Source organism: Carassius gibelio, chromosome A13, assembly GCF_023724105.1.
Source record: "Carassius gibelio isolate Cgi1373 ecotype wild population from Czech Republic chromosome A13, carGib1.2-hapl.c, whole genome shotgun sequence".
Lineage (NCBI taxonomy): Eukaryota > Metazoa > Chordata > Actinopteri > Cypriniformes > Cyprinidae > Carassius > Carassius gibelio.
In genome coordinates this window covers 28,023,163-28,041,635 of record NC_068383.1, presented here as the reverse complement: position 1 = coordinate 28,041,635, position 18,473 = coordinate 28,023,163, and the positions used below count along the sequence as shown (strand labels likewise).

The 18,473-nt window shown below is 34.5% G+C and overlaps 2 long non-coding RNA genes across 9 annotated transcripts in view; one reads left to right on the top strand and one right to left on the bottom strand.

Annotated features, from left to right (window-relative positions):
- The window catches only part of LOC128026746 (uncharacterized), a 97,858-nt gene that overhangs the window by 65,167 nt on the left and 14,218 nt on the right, over positions 1-18,473 (bottom strand). The window lies entirely within an intron of this gene.
- On the top strand, positions 13,121-16,649 carry LOC128026749 (uncharacterized). Of its 3 annotated transcripts, XR_008186511.1 has the most exons (7): positions 13,121-13,369; positions 14,100-14,199; positions 14,365-14,525; positions 15,199-15,314; positions 15,433-15,517; positions 16,023-16,149; positions 16,270-16,649. It is a non-coding gene; the product is annotated as an uncharacterized LOC128026749 (long non-coding RNA). The 3 variants fall into 3 exon arrangements; XR_008186513.1 differs by lacking the exon at positions 14,365-14,525; XR_008186512.1 differs by lacking the exon at positions 14,365-14,525 and having other exon boundaries at positions 15,164-15,314.

Genomic DNA, 18,473 nt, shown 5'->3' with positions numbered 1-18,473 from the left:
TTAAAACATAGCATTACACATAAGTAGGTACAAAAATAATCAGTGATACATTTACGACCCCATAAAAATTTGGGTCGCAAAGGCATTTCAAAAGGTTGCAGTGTAGTTCCCTGTGTAAACAACTAAACTGTTATAAAAACGTCCTCGAAACTGTGCGAATTTCTGCAAACTCATCTTTTTTCTCTTTTCTGTGTAACTGCTGCTTTGTTTAGCTGTTGCGCTTGCATTTGCCGCGGCTTTTTAAAATGGCTCGTCAGCTTCTGCATAGATCAACCTACCCTCAAAGATTCACTCTGATTGGATCTCTTCTCCATTCGTCCCTCCCATATATTTTCGTCTCATTTTTATTCGTTGACTAAAGTGTCAGTTATATTTCGTCACGTTTTTCGTCATCATATCTGACTTTTTATTTAGTTTTTATTTAGTTTTCGTCCGTGAAAAAGGTTAGTTGACGAATATTTTTCGTCATAGTCTTCGTCAACGAAATTAACACTGGTTCAAATGAAGTGAAATCTAGCCCAAATCTGCTCAAAAGCGTGTCTCTCTATTAGAGAAAGCTGTTTCATTCAGTATTCAGTGCAAATCTTGCCAAACTGATAGATGCTTATGCCTTATGAAGTACAATGTTTTCTGCAATGCTGTAAGACAGTTTTTAATGTGTTAGAAGTTATATGCACAAAAACTAATGTTAGGACTTCAATGATCAAGATTGTCAGTTTACAGCTTTCTGAGTCCAGTAATGCTGAAATAGTACTTCTGTTCAAATGAAGTGAAATCTAGCCCAAATCTGCTCAAAAGCTTGTCTCTCTATTAGAGAAAGCTGTTTCATTCAGTATTCAGTGCAAATCTTGCCAAACTGATAGATGCTTATGCCTTATGAAGTACAATGTTTTCTGCAATGCTGTAAGACAGTTTTTAATGTGTTAGAAGTTATATACACAAAAACTAATGTTAGGACTTCAATGATCAAGATTGTCAGTTTACAGCTTTCTGAGTCCAGTAATGCTGAAATAGTACTTCTGTTCAAATGAAGTGAAATCTAGCCCAAATCTGCTCAAAAGCTTGTCTCTCTAATAGAGAAAGCTGTTTCATTCAGTATTCAGTGCAAATCTTGCCAAACTGATAGATGCTTATGCCATATGAAGTACAATGTTTTCTGCAATGCTGTAAAACAGTTTTTAATGTGTTAGAAGTTATATACACAAAAACTAATGTTAGGACTTCAATGATCAAGATTGTCAGTTTACAGCTTTCTGAGTCCAGAAATGTTGAAATAGTGTTTCTGTTCAAATGAAGTGAAATCAAGCCCAAATCTGCTCAAAAGCTTGTCTCTCTATTAGAGAAAGCTGTTTCATTCAGTATTCAGTGCAAATCTTGCCAAACTGATAGATGCTTATGCCTTATGAAGTACTATGTTTTCTGCAATGCTGTAAAAGAGTTTTTAATGTGATAGAAGTTATATACACAAAAACTAATGTTAGGACTTCAATGATCAAGATTGTCAGTTTACAGCTTTCTGAGTCCAGTAATGTTGAAATAGTGTTTCTGTTCAAATGAAGTGAAATCAAGCCCAAATCTGCTCAAAAGCTTGTCTCTCCAATAGAGAAAGCTGTTTCATTCAGTATTCAGTGCAAATCTTGCCAAACTGATAGATGCTTATTATGCCTTATGAAGTACAATGTTTTCTGCAATGCTGTAAGACAGTTTTTAATGTGTTAGAAGTTATATACACAAAAACTAATGTTAGGACTTCAATGATCAAGATTGTCAGTTTACAGCTTTCTGAGTCCAGTAATGCTGAAATAGTACTTTGTTCAAATGAAGTGAAATCTAGCCCAAATCTGCTCAAGAGCTTGTCTCTCTAATAGAGAAAGCTGTTTCATTCAGTATTCAGTGCAAATCTTGCCAAACTGATAGATGCTTATGCCATATGAAATACAATGTTTTCTGCAATGCTGTAAGACAGTTTTTAATGTGTTAGAAGTTATATGCACAAAAACTTATGTTAGGACTTCAATGATCAAGATTGTCAGTTTACAGCTTTCTGAGTCCAGTAATGCTGAAATAGTACTTCTGTTCAAATGAAGTGAAATCTAGCCCAAATCTGCTCAAAAGCTTGTCTCTCTATTAGAGAAAGCTGTTTCATTCAGTATTCTTCAGTGCAAATCTTGCCAAACTGATAGATGCTTATGCCATATGAAGTACAATGTTTTCTGCAATGCTGTAAAACAGTTTTTAATGTGTTAGAAGTTATATACACAAAAACTAATGTTAGGACTTCAATGATCAAGATTGTCAGTTTACAGCTTTCTGAGTCCAGTAATGTTGAAATAGTGTTTCTGTTCAAATGAAGTGAAATCAAGCCCAAATCTGCTCAAAAGCTTGTCTCTCCAATAGAGAAAGCTGTTTCATTCAGTATTCAGTGCAAATCTTGCCAAACTGATAGATGCTTATGCCTTATGAAGTACAATGTTTTCTGCAATGCTGTAAGACAGTTTTTAATGTGTTAGAAGTTATATACACAAAAACTAATGTTAGGACTTCAATGATCAAGATTGTCAGTTTACAGCTTTCTGAGTCCAGTAATGCTGAAATAGTACTTCTGTTCAAATGAAGTGAAATCAAGCCCAAATCTGCTCAAAAGCTTGTCTCTCTAATAGAGAAAGCTGTTTCATTCAGTATTCAGTGCAAATCTTGCCAAACTGATAGATGCTTATGCCATATGAAATACAATGTTTTCTGCAATGCTGTAAGACAGTTTTTAATGTGTTAGAAGTTATATGCACAAAAACTTATGTTAGGACTTCAATGATCAAGATTGTCAGTTTACAGCTTTCTGAGTCCAGTAATGCTGAAATAGTACTTCTGTTCAAATGAAGTGAAATCTAGCCCAAATCTGCTCAAAAGCTTGTCTCTCTATTAGAGAAAGCTGTTTCATTCAGTATTCTTCAGTGCAAATCTTGCCAAACTGATAGATGCTTATGCCTTATGAAGTACAATGTTTTCTGCAATGCTGTAAAACAGTTTTTAATGTGTTAGAAGTTATATACACAAAAACTAATGTTAGGACTTCAATGATCAAGATTGTCAGTTTACAGCTTTCTGAGTCCAGTAATGTTGAAATAGTGTTTCTGTTCAAATGAAGTGAAATCAAGCCCAAATCTGCTCAAAAGCTTGTCTCTCCAATAGAGAAAGCTGTTTCATTCAGTATTCAGTGCAAATCTTGCCAAACTGATAGATGCTTATGCCTTATGAAGTACAATGTTTTCTGCAATGCTGTAAGACAGTTTTTAATGTGTTAGAAGTTATATACACAAAAACTAATGTTAGGACTTCAATGATCAAGATTGTCAGTTTACAGCTTTCTGAGTCCAGTAATGCTGAAATAGTACTTCTGTTCAAATGAAGTGAAATCTAGCCCAAATCTGCTCAAAAGCTTGTCTCTCTATTAGAGAAAGCTGTTTCATTCAGTATTCAGTGCAAATCTTGCCAAACTGATAGATGTTTATGCCTTATGAAGTACAATGTTTTCTGCAATGCTGTAAAGCAGTTTTTAATGTGTTAGAAGTTATATACACAAAAACTAATGTTAGGACTTCAATGATCAAGATTGTCAGTTTACAGCTTTCTGAGTCCAGTAATGCTGAAATAGTACTTCTGTTCAAATGAAGTGAAATCAAGCCCAAATCTGCTCAAAAGCTTGTCTCTCTAATAGAGAAAGCTGTTTCATTCAGTATTCAGTGCAAATCTTGCCAAACTGATAGATGCTTATGCCATATGAAATACAATGTTTTCTGCAATGCTGTAAGACAGTTTTTAATGTGTTAGAAGTTATATGCACAAAAACTTATGTTAGGACTTCAATGATCAAGATTGTCAGTTTACAGCTTTCTGAGTCCAGTAATGCTGAAATAGTACTTCTGTTCAAATGAAGTGAAATCTAGCCCAAATCTGCTCAAAAGCTTGTCTCTCTATTAGAGAAAGCTGTTTCATTCAGTATTCTTCAGTGCAAATCTTGCCAAACTGATAGATGCTTATGCCTTATGAAGTACAATGTTTTCTGCAATGCTGTAAAACAGTTTTTAATGTGTTAGAAGTTATATACACAAAAACTAATGTTAGGACTTCAATGATCAAGATTGTCAGTTTACAGCTTTCTGAGTCCAGTAATGTTGAAATAGTGTTTCTGTTCAAATGAAGTGAAATCAAGCCCAAATCTGCTCAAAAGCTTGTCTCTCCAATAGAGAAAGCTGTTTCATTCAGTATTCAGTGCAAATCTTGCCAAACTGATAGATGCTTATGCCTTATGAAGTACAATGTTTTCTGCAATGCTGTAAGACAGTTTTTAATGTGTTAGAAGTTATATACACAAAAACTAATGTTAGGACTTCAATGATCAAGATTGTCAGTTTACAGCTTTCTGAGTCCAGTAATGCTGAAATAGTACTTCTGTTCAAATGAAGTGAAATCTAGCCCAAATCTGCTCAAAAGCTTGTCTCTCTATTAGAGAAAGCTGTTTCATTCAGTATTCAGTGCAAATCTTGCCAAACTGATAGATGTTTATGCCTTATGAAGTACAATGTTTTCTGCAATGCTGTAAAGCAGTTTTTAATGTGTTAGAAGTTATATACACAAAAACTAATGTTAGGACTTCAATGATCAAGATTGTCAGTTTACAGCTTTCTGAGTCCAGTAATGCTGAAATAGTACTTCTGTTCAAATGAAGTGAAATCTAGCCCAAATCTGCTCAAAAGCGTGTCTCTCTATTAGAGAAAGCTGTTTCATTCAGTATTCAGTGCAAATCTTGCCAAACTGATAGATGCTTATGCCTTATGAAGTACAATGTTTTCTGCAATGCTGTAAGACAGTTTTTAATGTGTTAGAAGTTATATGCACAAAAACTAATGTTAGGACTTCAATGATCAAGATTGTCAGTTTACAGCTTTCTGAGTCCAGTAATGCTGAAATAGTACTTCTGTTCAAATGAAGTGAAATCTAGCCCAAATCTGCTCAAAAGCTTGTCTCTCTATTAGAGAAAGCTGTTTCATTCAGTATTCAGTGCAAATCTTGCCAAACTGATAGATGCTTATGCCTTATGAAGTACAATGTTTTCTGCAATGCTGTAAGACAGTTTTTAATGTGTTAGAAGTTATATGCACAAAAACTTATGTTAGGACTTCAATGATCAAGATTGTCAGTTTACAGCTTTCTGAGTCCAGTAATGCTGAAATAGTACTTCTGTTCAAATGAAGTGAAATCTAGCCCAAATCTGCTCAAAAGCTTGTCTCTCTATTAGAGAAAGCTGTTTCATTCAGTATTCAGTGCAAATCTTGCCAAACTGATAGATGCTTATGCCTTATGAAGTACAATGTTTTCTGCAATGCTGTAAAACAGTTTTTAATGTGTTAGAAGTTATATACACAAAAACTAATGTTAGGACTTCAATGATCAAGATTGTCAGTTTACAGCTTTCTGAGTCCAGAAATGTTGAAATAGTGTTTCTGTTCAAATGAAGTGAAATCAAGCCCAAATCTGCTCAAAAGCTTGTCTCTCTAATAAGGAAAGCTGTTTCATTCAGTATTCAGTGCAAATCTTGCCAAACTGATAGATGCTTATGCCATATGAAATACAATGTTTTCTGCAATGCTGTAAGACAGTTTTTAATGTGTTAGAAGTTATATGCACAAAAACTTATGTTAGGACTTCAATGATCAAGATTGTCAGTTTACAGCTTTCTGAGTCCAGTAATGCTGAAATAGTACTTCTGTTCAAATGAAGTGAAATCTAGCCCAAATCTGCTCAAAAGCTTGTCTCTCTATTAGAGAAAGCTGTTTCATTCAGTATTCAGTGCAAATCTTGCCAAACTGATAGATGTTTATGCCTTATGAAGTACAATGTTTTCTGCAATGCTGTAAAGCAGTTTTTAATGTGTTAGAAGTTATATACACAAAAACTAATGTTAGGACTTCAATGATCAAGATTGTCAGTTTACAGCTTTCTGAGTCCAGTAATGCTGAAATAGTACTTCTGTTCAAATGAAGTGAAATCTAGCCCAAATCTGCTCAAAAGCTTGTCTCTCTAATAGAGAAAGCTGTTTCATTCAGTATTCAGTGCAAATCTTGCCAAACTGATAGATGCTTATGCCATATGAAGTACAATGTTTTCTGCAATGCTGTAAAACAGTTTTTAATGTGTTAGAAGTTATATACACAAAAACTAATGTTAGGACTTCAATGATCAAGATTGTCAGTATACAGCTTTCTGAGTCCAGAAATGTTGAAATAGTGTTTCTGTTCAAATGAAGTGAAATCAAGCCCAAATCTGCTCAAAAGCTTGTCTCTCTATTAGAGAAAGCTGTTTCATTCAGTATTCAGTGCAAATCTTGCCAAACTGATAGATGCTTATGCCTTATGAAGTACAATGTTTTCTGCAATGCTGTAAAACAGTTTTTAATGTGATAGAAGTTATATACACAAAAACTAATGTTAGGACTTCAATGATCAAGATTGTCAGTTTACAGCTTTCTGAGTCCAGTAATGTTGAAATAGTGTTTCTGTTCAAATGAAGTGAAATCAAGCCCAAATCTGCTCAAAAGCTTGTCTCTCCAATAGAGAAAGCTGTTTCATTCAGTATTCAGTGCAAATCTTGCCAAACTGATAGATGCTTATTATGCCTTATGAAGTACAATGTTTTCTGCAATGCTGTAAGACAGTTTTTAATGTGTTAGAAGTTATATACACAAAAACTAATGTTAGGACTTCAATGATCAAGATTGTCAGTTTACAGCTTTCTGAGTCCAGTAATGCTGAAATAGTACTTTGTTCAAATGAAGTGAAATCTAGCCCAAATCTGCTCAAGAGCTTGTCTCTCTAATAGAGAAAGCTGTTTCATTCAGTATTCAGTGCAAATCTTGCCAAACTGATAGATGCTTATGCCATATGAAATACAATGTTTTCTGCAATGCTGTAAGACAGTTTTTAATGTGTTAGAAGTTATATGCACAAAAACTTATGTTAGGACTTCAATGATCAAGATTGTCAGTTTACAGCTTTCTGAGTCCAGTAATGCTGAAATAGTACTTCTGTTCAAATGAAGTGAAATCTAGCCCAAATCTGCTCAAAAGCTTGTCTCTCTATTAGAGAAAGCTGTTTCATTCAGTATTCTTCAGTGCAAATCTTGCCAAACTGATAGATGCTTATGCCTTATGAAGTACAATGTTTTCTGCAATGCTGTAAAACAGTTTTTAATGTGTTAGAAGTTATATACACAAAAACTAATGTTAGGACTTCAATGATCAAGATTGTCAGTTTACAGCTTTCTGAGTCCAGTAATGTTGAAATAGTGTTTCTGTTCAAATGAAGTGAAATCAAGCCCAAATCTGCTCAAAAGCTTGTCTCTCCAATAGAGAAAGCTGTTTCATTCAGTATTCAGTGCAAATCTTGCCAAACTGATAGATGCTTATGCCTTATGAAGTACAATGTTTTCTGCAATGCTGTAAGACAGTTTTTAATGTGTTAGAAGTTATATACACAAAAACTAATGTTAGGACTTCAATGATCAAGATTGTCAGTTTACAGCTTTCTGAGTCCAGTAATGCTGAAATAGTACTTCTGTTCAAATGAAGTGAAATCTAGCCCAAATCTGCTCAAAAGCTTGTCTCTCTCATAGAGAAAGCTGTTTCATTCAGTATTCAGTGCAAATCTTGCCAAACTGATAGATGCTTATGCCATATGAAATACAATGTTTTCTGCAATGCTGTAAGACAGTTTTTAATGTGTTAGAAGTTATATGCACAAAAACTTATGTTAGGACTTCAATGATCAAGATTGTCAGTTTACAGCTTTCTGAGTCCAGTAATGCTGAAATAGTACTTCTGTTCAAATGAAGTGAAATCTAGCCCAAATCTGCTCAAAAGCTTGTCTCTCCAATAGAGAAAGCTGTTTCATTCAGTATTCAGTGCAAATCTTGCCAAACTGATAGATGCTTATGCCTTATGAAGTACAATGTTTTCTGCAATGCTGTAAGACAGTTTTTAATGTGTTAGAAGTTATATGCACAAAAACTAATGTTAGGACTTCAATGATCAAGATTGTCAGTTTACAGCTTTCTGAGTCCAGTAATGCTGAAATAGTACTTCTGTTCAAATGAAGTGAAATCTAGCCCAAATCTGCTCAAAAGCTTGTCTCTCTATTAGAGAAAGCTGTTTCATTCAGTATTCAGTGCAAATCTTGCCAAACTGATAGATGCTTATGCCTTATGAAGTACAATGTTTTCTGCAATGCTGTAAGACAGTTTTTAATGTGTTAGAAGTTATATGCACAAAAACTTATGTTAGGACTTCAATGATCAAGATTGTCAGTTTACAGCTTTCTGAGTCCAGTAATGCTGAAATAGTACTTCTGTTCAAATGAAGTGAAATCTAGCCCAAATCTGCTCAAAAGCTTGTCTCTCTATTAGAGAAAGCTGTTTCATTCAGTATTCAGTGCAAATCTTGCCAAACTGATAGATGCTTATGCCTTATGAAGTACAATGTTTTCTGCAATGCTGTAAAACAGTTTTTAATGTGTTAGAAGTTATATACACAAAAACTAATGTTAGGACTTCAATGATCAAGATTGTCAGTTTACAGCTTTCTGAGTCCAGAAATGTTGAAATAGTGTTTCTGTTCAAATGAAGTGAAATCAAGCCCAAATCTGCTCAAAAGCTTGTCTCTCTAATAAGGAAAGCTGTTTCATTCAGTATTCAGTGCAAATCTTGCCAAACTGATAGATGCTTATGCCATATGAAATACAATGTTTTCTGCAATGCTGTAAGACAGTTTTTAATGTGTTAGAAGTTATATGCACAAAAACTTATGTTAGGACTTCAATGATCAAGATTGTCAGTTTACAGCTTTCTGAGTCCAGTAATGCTGAAATAGTACTTCTGTTCAAATGAAGTGAAATCTAGCCCAAATCTGCTCAAAAGCTTGTCTCTCTATTAGAGAAAGCTGTTTCATTCAGTATTCAGTGCAAATCTTGCCAAACTGATAGATGTTTATGCCTTATGAAGTACAATGTTTTCTGCAATGCTGTAAAGCAGTTTTTAATGTGTTAGAAGTTATATACACAAAAACTAATGTTAGGACTTCAATGATCAAGATTGTCAGTTTACAGCTTTCTGAGTCCAGTAATGCTGAAATAGTACTTCTGTTCAAATGAAGTGAAATCTAGCCCAAATCTGCTCAAAAGCTTGTCTCTCTAATAGAGAAAGCTGTTTCATTCAGTATTCAGTGCAAATCTTGCCAAACTGATAGATGCTTATGCCATATGAAGTACAATGTTTTCTGCAATGCTGTAAAACAGTTTTTAATGTGTTAGAAGTTATATACACAAAAACTAATGTTAGGACTTCAATGATCAAGATTGTCAGTATACAGCTTTCTGAGTCCAGAAATGTTGAAATAGTGTTTCTGTTCAAATGAAGTGAAATCAAGCCCAAATCTGCTCAAAAGCTTGTCTCTCTATTAGAGAAAGCTGTTTCATTCAGTATTCAGTGCAAATCTTGCCAAACTGATAGATGCTTATGCCTTATGAAGTACAATGTTTTCTGCAATGCTGTAAGACAGTTTTTAATGTGTTAGAAGTTATATACACAAAAACTAATGTTAGGACTTCAATGATCAAGATTGTCAGTTTACAGCTTTCTGAGTCCAGTAATGCTGAAATAGTACTTTGTTCAAATGAAGTGAAATCTAGCCCAAATCTGCTCAAGAGCTTGTCTCTCTAATAGAGAAAGCTGTTTCATTCAGTATTCAGTGCAAATCTTGCCAAACTGATAGATGCTTATGCCATATGAAATACAATGTTTTCTGCAATGCTGTAAGACAGTTTTTAATGTGTTAGAAGTTATATGCACAAAAACTTATGTTAGGACTTCAATGATCAAGATTGTCAGTTTACAGCTTTCTGAGTCCAGTAATGCTGAAATAGTACTTCTGTTCAAATGAAGTGAAATCTAGCCCAAATCTGCTCAAAAGCTTGTCTCTCTATTAGAGAAAGCTGTTTCATTCAGTATTCTTCAGTGCAAATCTTGCCAAACTGATAGATGCTTATGCCTTATGAAGTACAATGTTTTCTGCAATGCTGTAAAACAGTTTTTAATGTGTTAGAAGTTATATACACAAAAACTAATGTTAGGACTTCAATGATCAAGATTGTCAGTTTACAGCTTTCTGAGTCCAGTAATGTTGAAATAGTGTTTCTGTTCAAATGAAGTGAAATCAAGCCCAAACCTGCTCAAAAGCTTGTCTCTCCAATAGAGAAAGCTGTTTCATTCAGTATTCAGTGCAAATCTTGCCAAACTGATAGATGCTTATGCCTTATGAAGTACAATGTTTTCTGCAATGCTGTAAGACAGTTTTTAATGTGTTAGAAGTTATATACACAAAAACTAATGTTAGGACTTCAATGATCAAGATTGTCAGTTTACAGCTTTCTGAGTCCAGTAATGCTGAAATAGTACTTCTGTTCAAATGAAGTGAAATCTAGCCCAAATCTGCTCAAAAGCTTGTCTCTCTCATAGAGAAAGCTGTTTCATTCAGTATTCAGTGCAAATCTTGCCAAACTGATAGATGCTTATGCCATATGAAATACAATGTTTTCTGCAATGCTGTAAGACAGTTTTTAATGTGTTAGAAGTTATATGCACAAAAACTTATGTTAGGACTTCAATGATCAAGATTGTCAGTTTACAGCTTTCTGAGTCCAGTAATGCTGAAATAGTACTTCTGTTCAAATGAAGTGAAATCTAGCCCAAATCTGCTCAAAAGCTTGTCTCTCCAATAGAGAAAGCTGTTTCATTCAGTATTCAGTGCAAATCTTGCCAAACTGATAGATGCTTATGCCTTATGAAGTACAATGTTTTCTGCAATGCTGTAAAGCAGTTTTTAATGTGTTAGAAGTTATATACACAAAAACTAATGTTAGGACTTCAATGATCAAGATTGTCAGTTTACAGCTTTCTGAGTCCAGTAATGCTGAAATAGTACTTCTGTTCAAATGAAGTGAAATCTAGCCCAAATCTGCTCAAAAGCTTGTCTCTCTATTAGAGAAAGCTGTTTCATTCAGTATTCAGTGCAAATCTTGCCAAACTGATAGATGCTTATGCCTTATGAAGTACAATGTTTTCTGCAATGCTGTAAGACAGTTTTTAATGTGTTAGAAGTTATATACACAAAAACTAATGTTAGGACTTCAATGATCAAGATTGTCAGTTTACAGCTTTCTGAGTCCAGTAATGTTGAAATAGTGTTTCTGTTCAAATGAAGTGAAATCAAGCCCAAATCTGCTCAAAAGCTTGTCTCTCCAATAGAGAAAGCTGTTTCATTCAGTATTCAGTGCAAATCTTGCCAAACTGATAGATGCTTATTATGCCTTATGAAGTACAATGTTTTCTGCAATGCTGTAAGACAGTTTTTAATGTGTTAGAAGTTATATACACAAAAACTAATGTTAGGACTTCAATGATCAAGATTGTCAGTTTACAGCTTTCTGAGTCCAGTAATGCTGAAATAGTACTTCTGTTCAAATGAAGTGAAATCTAGCCCAAATCTGCTCAAAAGCTTGTCTCTCTATTAGAGAAAGCTGTTTCATTCAGTATTCTTCAGTGCAATTCTTGCCAAACTGATAGATGCTTATGCCTTATGAAGTACAATGTTTTTGCAATGCTGTAAAACAGTTTTTAATGTGTTAGAAGTTATATACACAAAAACTTATGTTAGGACTTCAATGATCAAGATTGTCAGTTTACAGCTTTCTGAGTCCAGTAATGCTGAAATAGTACTTCTGTTCAAATGAAGTGAAATCTAGCCCAAATCTGCTCAAAAGCTTGTCTCTCTATTAGAGAAAGCTGTTTCATTCAGTATTCTTCAGTGCAAATCTTGCCAAACTGATAGATGCTTATGCCTTATGAAGTACAATGTTTTCTGCAATGCTGTAAAACAGTTTTTAATGTGTTAGAAGTTATATACACAAAAACTAATGTTAGGACTTCAATGATCAAGATTGTCAGTTTACAGCTTTCTGAGTCCAGTAATGTTGAAATAGTGTTTCTGTTCAAATGAAGTGAAATCAAGCCCAAATCTGCTCAAAAGCTTGTCTCTCCAATAGAGAAAGCTGTTTCATTCAGTATTCAGTGCAAATCTTGCCAAACTGATAGATGCTTATGCCTTATGAAGTACAATGTTTTCTGCAATGCTGTAAGACAGTTTTTAATGTCTTAGAAGTTATATACACAAAAACTAATGTTAGGACTTCAATGATCAAGATTGTCAGTTTACAGCTTTCTGAGTCCAGTAATGCTGAAATAGTACTTCTGTTCAAATGAAGTGAAATCTAGCCCAAATCTGCTCAAAAGCTTGTCTCTCTAATAGAGAAAGCTGTTTCATTCAGTATTCAGTGCAAATCTTGCCAAACTGATAGATGTTTATGCCTTATGAAGTACAATGTTTTCTGCAATGCTGTAAAGCAGTTTTTAATGTGTTAGAAGTTATATACACAAAAACTAATGTTAGGACTTCAATGATCAAGATTGTCAGTTTACAGCTTTCTGAGTCCAGTAATGCTGAAATAGTACTTCTGTTCAAATGAAGTGAAATCTAGCCCAAATCTGCTCAAAAGCTTGTCTCTCTAATAGAGAAAGCTGTTTCATTCAGTATTCAGTGCAAATCTTGCCAAACTGATAGATGCATATGCCATATGAAATACAATGTTTTCTGCAATGCTGTAAGACAGTTTTTAATGTGTTAGAAGTTATATGCACAAAAACTTATGTTAGGACTTCAATGATCAAGATTGTCAGTTTACAGCTTTCTGAGTCCAGTAATGCTGAAATAGTACTTCTGTTCAAATGAAGTGAAATCTAGCCCAAATCTGCTCAAAAGCTTGTCTCTCTATTAGAGAAAGCTGTTTCATTCAGTATTCTTCAGTGCAAATCTTGCCAAACTGATAGATGCTTATGCCTTATGAAGTACAATGTTTTCTGCAATGCTGTAAAACAGTTTTTAATGTGTTAGAAGTTATATACACAAAAACTAATGTTAGGACTTCAATGATCAAGATTGTCAGTTTACAGCTTTCCAACCCATTCTCACTCCAAAGGCGTCAAAAATCGAAGCATGGTCAAGCGCCCCTAGCGTCACTTTTATGACGCCAAATGTGCCTCTCGGCGTCGACTATCGAAGCACTACGACCTTCATTGCTTTCAGTGGGAAACTTTTGGCGTCAGAATTCGACACGAGGACATGAGATGTTTATCGCTATGAAATCACGTTCAAGAAGTCTCATTCAGCACACATCGCGCGATACTTGCTATCAGTTCCACAGTTTGGGTGAGTAGTCGTATATACGCTCTTTTAATGCCTTTTATCAAATGTATTCTGTCTTCTTTATTAATCAGATTAGTGCCATATGTTTAATCGCTGTATTATATCGGTCATCCGCGGCTGTGTTTGAGTTTCATTGCGTTTAAATAAATGAACACAGCTGCTAATTAGTGTGATTAAACTCTATCTGTCACGTGACGTGCCATAGACCTTCGATCCGTTCTATATTATTATTAATTTCAGGATCAATGATGTAAGTTGTATTTGTAGTAAAATCATGGTAATCACGACACAATAGTAATAAATGAAATGTGAAGTTAAAACACAGTAAATGGGACATTAGTAACTGTAACTGTAGTTTTACTATGATATATTAATAATCAATACAACAATACAATAATCACCAAACCAGCTATGTTTGTATCACTGTAATGTTAGTGTTTTTATGTGCTTTTATATGACAGATATCACAGTAATCATGTGTTCTGTACCATGCTTTTAATACCTTTTAATGTGAATCCAAAAAAAAAAAAAAAAAAAATTAAAAATAAATAAAACATGTATTTTTCCATCTTGCAGTTCATTCATATCAGTTTATATATATATATATATATATATATATATATATATTTTATATATATATATATATATATATTTTGCTCACAGATCATTATTAACATTCTGTATATAATTCAATTTTATTTTCTCTCCCCTTTTTTATTATTTTTATTTTTAGCTGAAAAGACGTAAAGGCAGTCAGCCCAGTGGTGTTTCTGGAGAGGGATTCCTTCAGAAATGGAGAAGACAGAAAGCTGCGGAGGCAGATATTTGCAGCAGTAAGTCTGTGATAGTTTGTCTCTTTTATCAAAAATTCCTGCTGTTATAATTTGTACAGCATTTGTTGTTTCTTAAACTGTTGCACTGTCCAAATACCCACACTTGCCATCTTTTCACTTGACCACTTGATTACTTATTTGAAGTCTTTCCTGTATTTGGCCTAGTGTTCGAGTGAGCATGATGACCACGAGTGTGTGTCGAACTTTTCATGACCTGATGACTGTGTTTCCCAATCCTGATCCTGGAGAACCCCAGCACTGCACGGTTTTGGCGTCTCTCTTATCTGCCTTGGAGTCTTCACTGATGAGCTGATGAGTTGAATCAGGTGTGTTTGATCAGGGAGACATCTCAAATGTGCAGTGTTGGGGTTCTCCAGGACCAGGATTGGGAGCCACTGCCTTATGGGACACTTATGTGTTTAAAGAGATTTTTAATATCTAATTATCAATATTTCACATACTGTACATTGGACAGCTTTCCATGACCTCTTGTGAGATCTCTGCAAAAAGTCTGACGATTTATTCCAAAACATGATGCATGATGGGATACACTAAGCTTTGTATAGCGCTCCGGAGCAGTATTGGAGAGGTTTAGTGTGTGTTAAGGACGCTGTGCTTTGGCATTATTAAGACCGGGGACAGTCTTGTGCACACACTGTCACGTACACACACTCTCAAGTGGCCAAGACTGCAAGTGTGGGTATCTGGACAGGGTCAAAGTCTTAAAAATGATCCCTAAACACATCACAGTCTTAATAATCCAGTTTAACACTTGTATGATATTGTACAAGCCCCAGGACTGTCTCATCTGACACTATCAAAGAATTCATATGACTATAGCTTGTTATTAATTACTTGCTTTCAATAATGGATTCATTTAACATTTAATTATACAGCATCTTTACAGAGGTGTAATGTACAAGCTGCACATAATTAATAATATGTCCTTCCTTCTGTCTTACAGGATTTTTTCCAGATAATGCTGTTCTTCTTTTTCAGGTCTAAAATATCGAGCTCAACAGCTATTTTAAGAGCCAACCCTCACAAACCTTCCTAAAACCTAAAAGAGCTATTACTGAGTCTCAGCGAATCTTGCCATGATCAGCTCTTCCCAGGTACATTTGTTTACTCCAAAAATGCTCTGGTCTGAATCTTACTTTAAATTAACTTAATTATGTTTAATGAGCAATATTAATTGCACAGAGAGTAAGTAGAGATTATCTTGTTTCACAGAAGAGAAGGAAGACCAAGGATATGATTTGCTCAGGATGAGAAATGAAGATGGCCATCTTGAGCTCAAACAAACAGAAGTCCTCTGGTATGTGTGTGTTGAAGCAATGTTATACAACATTTTATGATGATCTCTCACAGAACTGGTCATGTCAGCCTTGATTTCATTTTATACTATTACAATTACAGCATGTTAGCAAAGTGTGACTGGACATTTTTAATATTATGTTTTTAAAAACACACCACCTGTTTTATTAGCAGACAAATGTCATGAAATTGGTTTAGTTGATATAAACACCAATTGACATTATTTCATTGTTTTGTAAATGTTATGTTATTAATTGTGAATTGATAGTTGATTGGTTTGAAGCCAGGCCTTACACTGCACAGACTAAAACACATTTGTGAGAGAAGTCAGGAACTTTGGAGAAAGATTCTAGAGGAAAAAAACACATTTACTGCAACAATATATGAATTCTAGAGTCTCTGAGAACTACACATGCTAATGTCTCATGAGCAAGACCTTTGCTTCTGTAACTTTTTCTTAATTCTTGCAGAATGACATATTTATTGCAGTATTTTTATTTGTACAGATGATCTCATCAGCCAAATGAGGGGTTTTGACCAAGTGATGCTCTTGAAAGGAGTGAAAGAAGAGGATGTGGTAAATTGTCTTCAGAGAAAAGCTTCTCAAAAGATCTTAAAACAGCTTGAAGAATGGTAAGTGTACAGTACTACAAGGGTCATAGTTACTCACCCTGCTAAAACCACACAGAACATAAGCTGCGCTCTCTGTCCATTAAACAACTTCTTCTGCATTGTTTGTTTCACTTTGACCAGGTCTGGGATCTTAGGACTGAGAGATCATCTGGCTGAGAACAAGCTACACCTCATCAGTGCTGGACATCAACCACAAACTGTTTCTAGACACGAGAGAAGAAGAACACGATGGGGAGATGAAACCAGTTTAGATGTGATGATGGGAATCATTATTTTCTGAAACAGTATCACATGTCTTATATGTATCACATGATCTGTATCACAGTTGACTGGATGGGACTGTGTGACTTTTAAGGACATTTCATCACTCATCTGTGTGAACTGATTTATATATGAGGTTAATGTATCTTTGATGATAATTATTTTCATTGAATCTTATTTGTCTTGATGCTACTTTATCAACTTTATAGTCTATGCTTCAATAAAATGAAAATGGTGAATATTGTGTTCTGAAGATTCTTGGTAAATACATAATTTTACTAGGTAGGCTCATATGTGTTTATTTTAGACTTGGAAAAACGACATATTAATTATTGGGATTATTTTTTTATTTAAGACATGAACATTTTTGATCGGATTAATAACATCTGGGACATCAGTACACCAGAAAGTAATTTTTTTATATTTTAGTAACAAATATGCACATTTTTTGTGAAATACAGGGAGTTACAAGATTAATTATTCTGCATTACAAGATGGTGCCATGGGCTTTATTGTTACAAGCACTTGACGGATAACTGAGAATGTAGCAGGAATGATCAACGTGGATCTTGTACTGCATTAAAACCAAGAGCACGCACATTACTGATGTCCAGCACATGAGGAGCAAGATACGGGGGTGAGGAGGACATTTTTACACTGATTTCGGCTAATTAGTTATATATAATGCTAATATATATATATATATATATATATATATATATATATATATATAAATTAATATTCTTAGCACTGCATGAATTTGTCCTTGTGTAATAGTGAAGTATCACAATGTGTATACATTGTCCTTGATTACTGCTTTACAGTGGGGAATAGATAATGGCAAGTTGTTGCAGGTTCATCCATTATATTTCTTGCCATTTACTTCAAAAATCAAAGAAATAATCTATTATTTTCATTATTAAATCATTTCTTCATAATTTTTCCATGTTTCATCAGATGGCCTCACAATGTCCTGTCAAAAGGTATAATAGCCATGATGAATAGAATAGAAAACAGAGGACTGTGAAAACTGTCAGATATAAATGTGACTCAGCTCAGTTTGTTGTTCATGATGAGGAGAGTACATATATGTAGGTTTTACTGCCCTGCTACCCCCAGGGGCCCAGTAGCACCCCCCGGAAGAGCCCAAAACTGTACATTTCAAATGGCTGTAAATCAGAGTCCAATTAACATATCAAAGAGAAAATGGGCAGGATTATTACTTATGCTATGCTGATAAAATAATGTTGAGCTCAGTTTTCAGAAATAAGTGGAAAGCTGGCATAAAAGCATTTTAAATATTGCTCACTGTAAAATACCACATTTCAGCCTGCCTCTCAAATATATCATAGAGGTTTGCACAATAAACATATTTAGATATCCAGTTTACCTTAAAATAAATAATTTATTTAGTTTCGTTAATAAAAAGTTTTAAACTACATTACCCACAAGCCTCCGTCGTTCTGTCTATAGAAAGGCAACACTAGGGGGCTGTTTTTGTAGTTCATTGAAGTTATGCTTAGGGTTAGGATTAGGATCTCGCTAAAGATGGCATTTTTCTCAAGATAGCAACACTTCATTGTTGACTTAATATATTACTAATGTGATGATAGGAGCAAAACATACTTTTTAACATGATGCGCTGTTTAATATGGGTTAAAAGATAGTCCAACCACAGACTGTCCTGAAAAGTCATAGCCAATGGCATCTAAGCTGAGCAGCAGCGTCACACTTCCTTATCCATGTATGACAGATGTCTTTCGTTTTTCGGCTGAAGGGATAGATTCGGTTAACAATAGATTAAGCTTGCTACTTATTAGATTCTGTTTTATTAACGTCTTCACCTTCCTCCGTTGTTCAGCTTGACAAAAATTGGGCAATATTGATGTGCACATGCCCAGCAGTCGCAGTTGTATCCAACAGATAGATTCCTCTCATTAAATATAAGACACATTTTTAAGATTTGTATATTTTTTTTTTTGACCAAAGACAAATATATTTACTAATCAAATGACGTGCTTCTAAAATTTACATTGTATATTACATTGTGTTTTAAAGTTAAA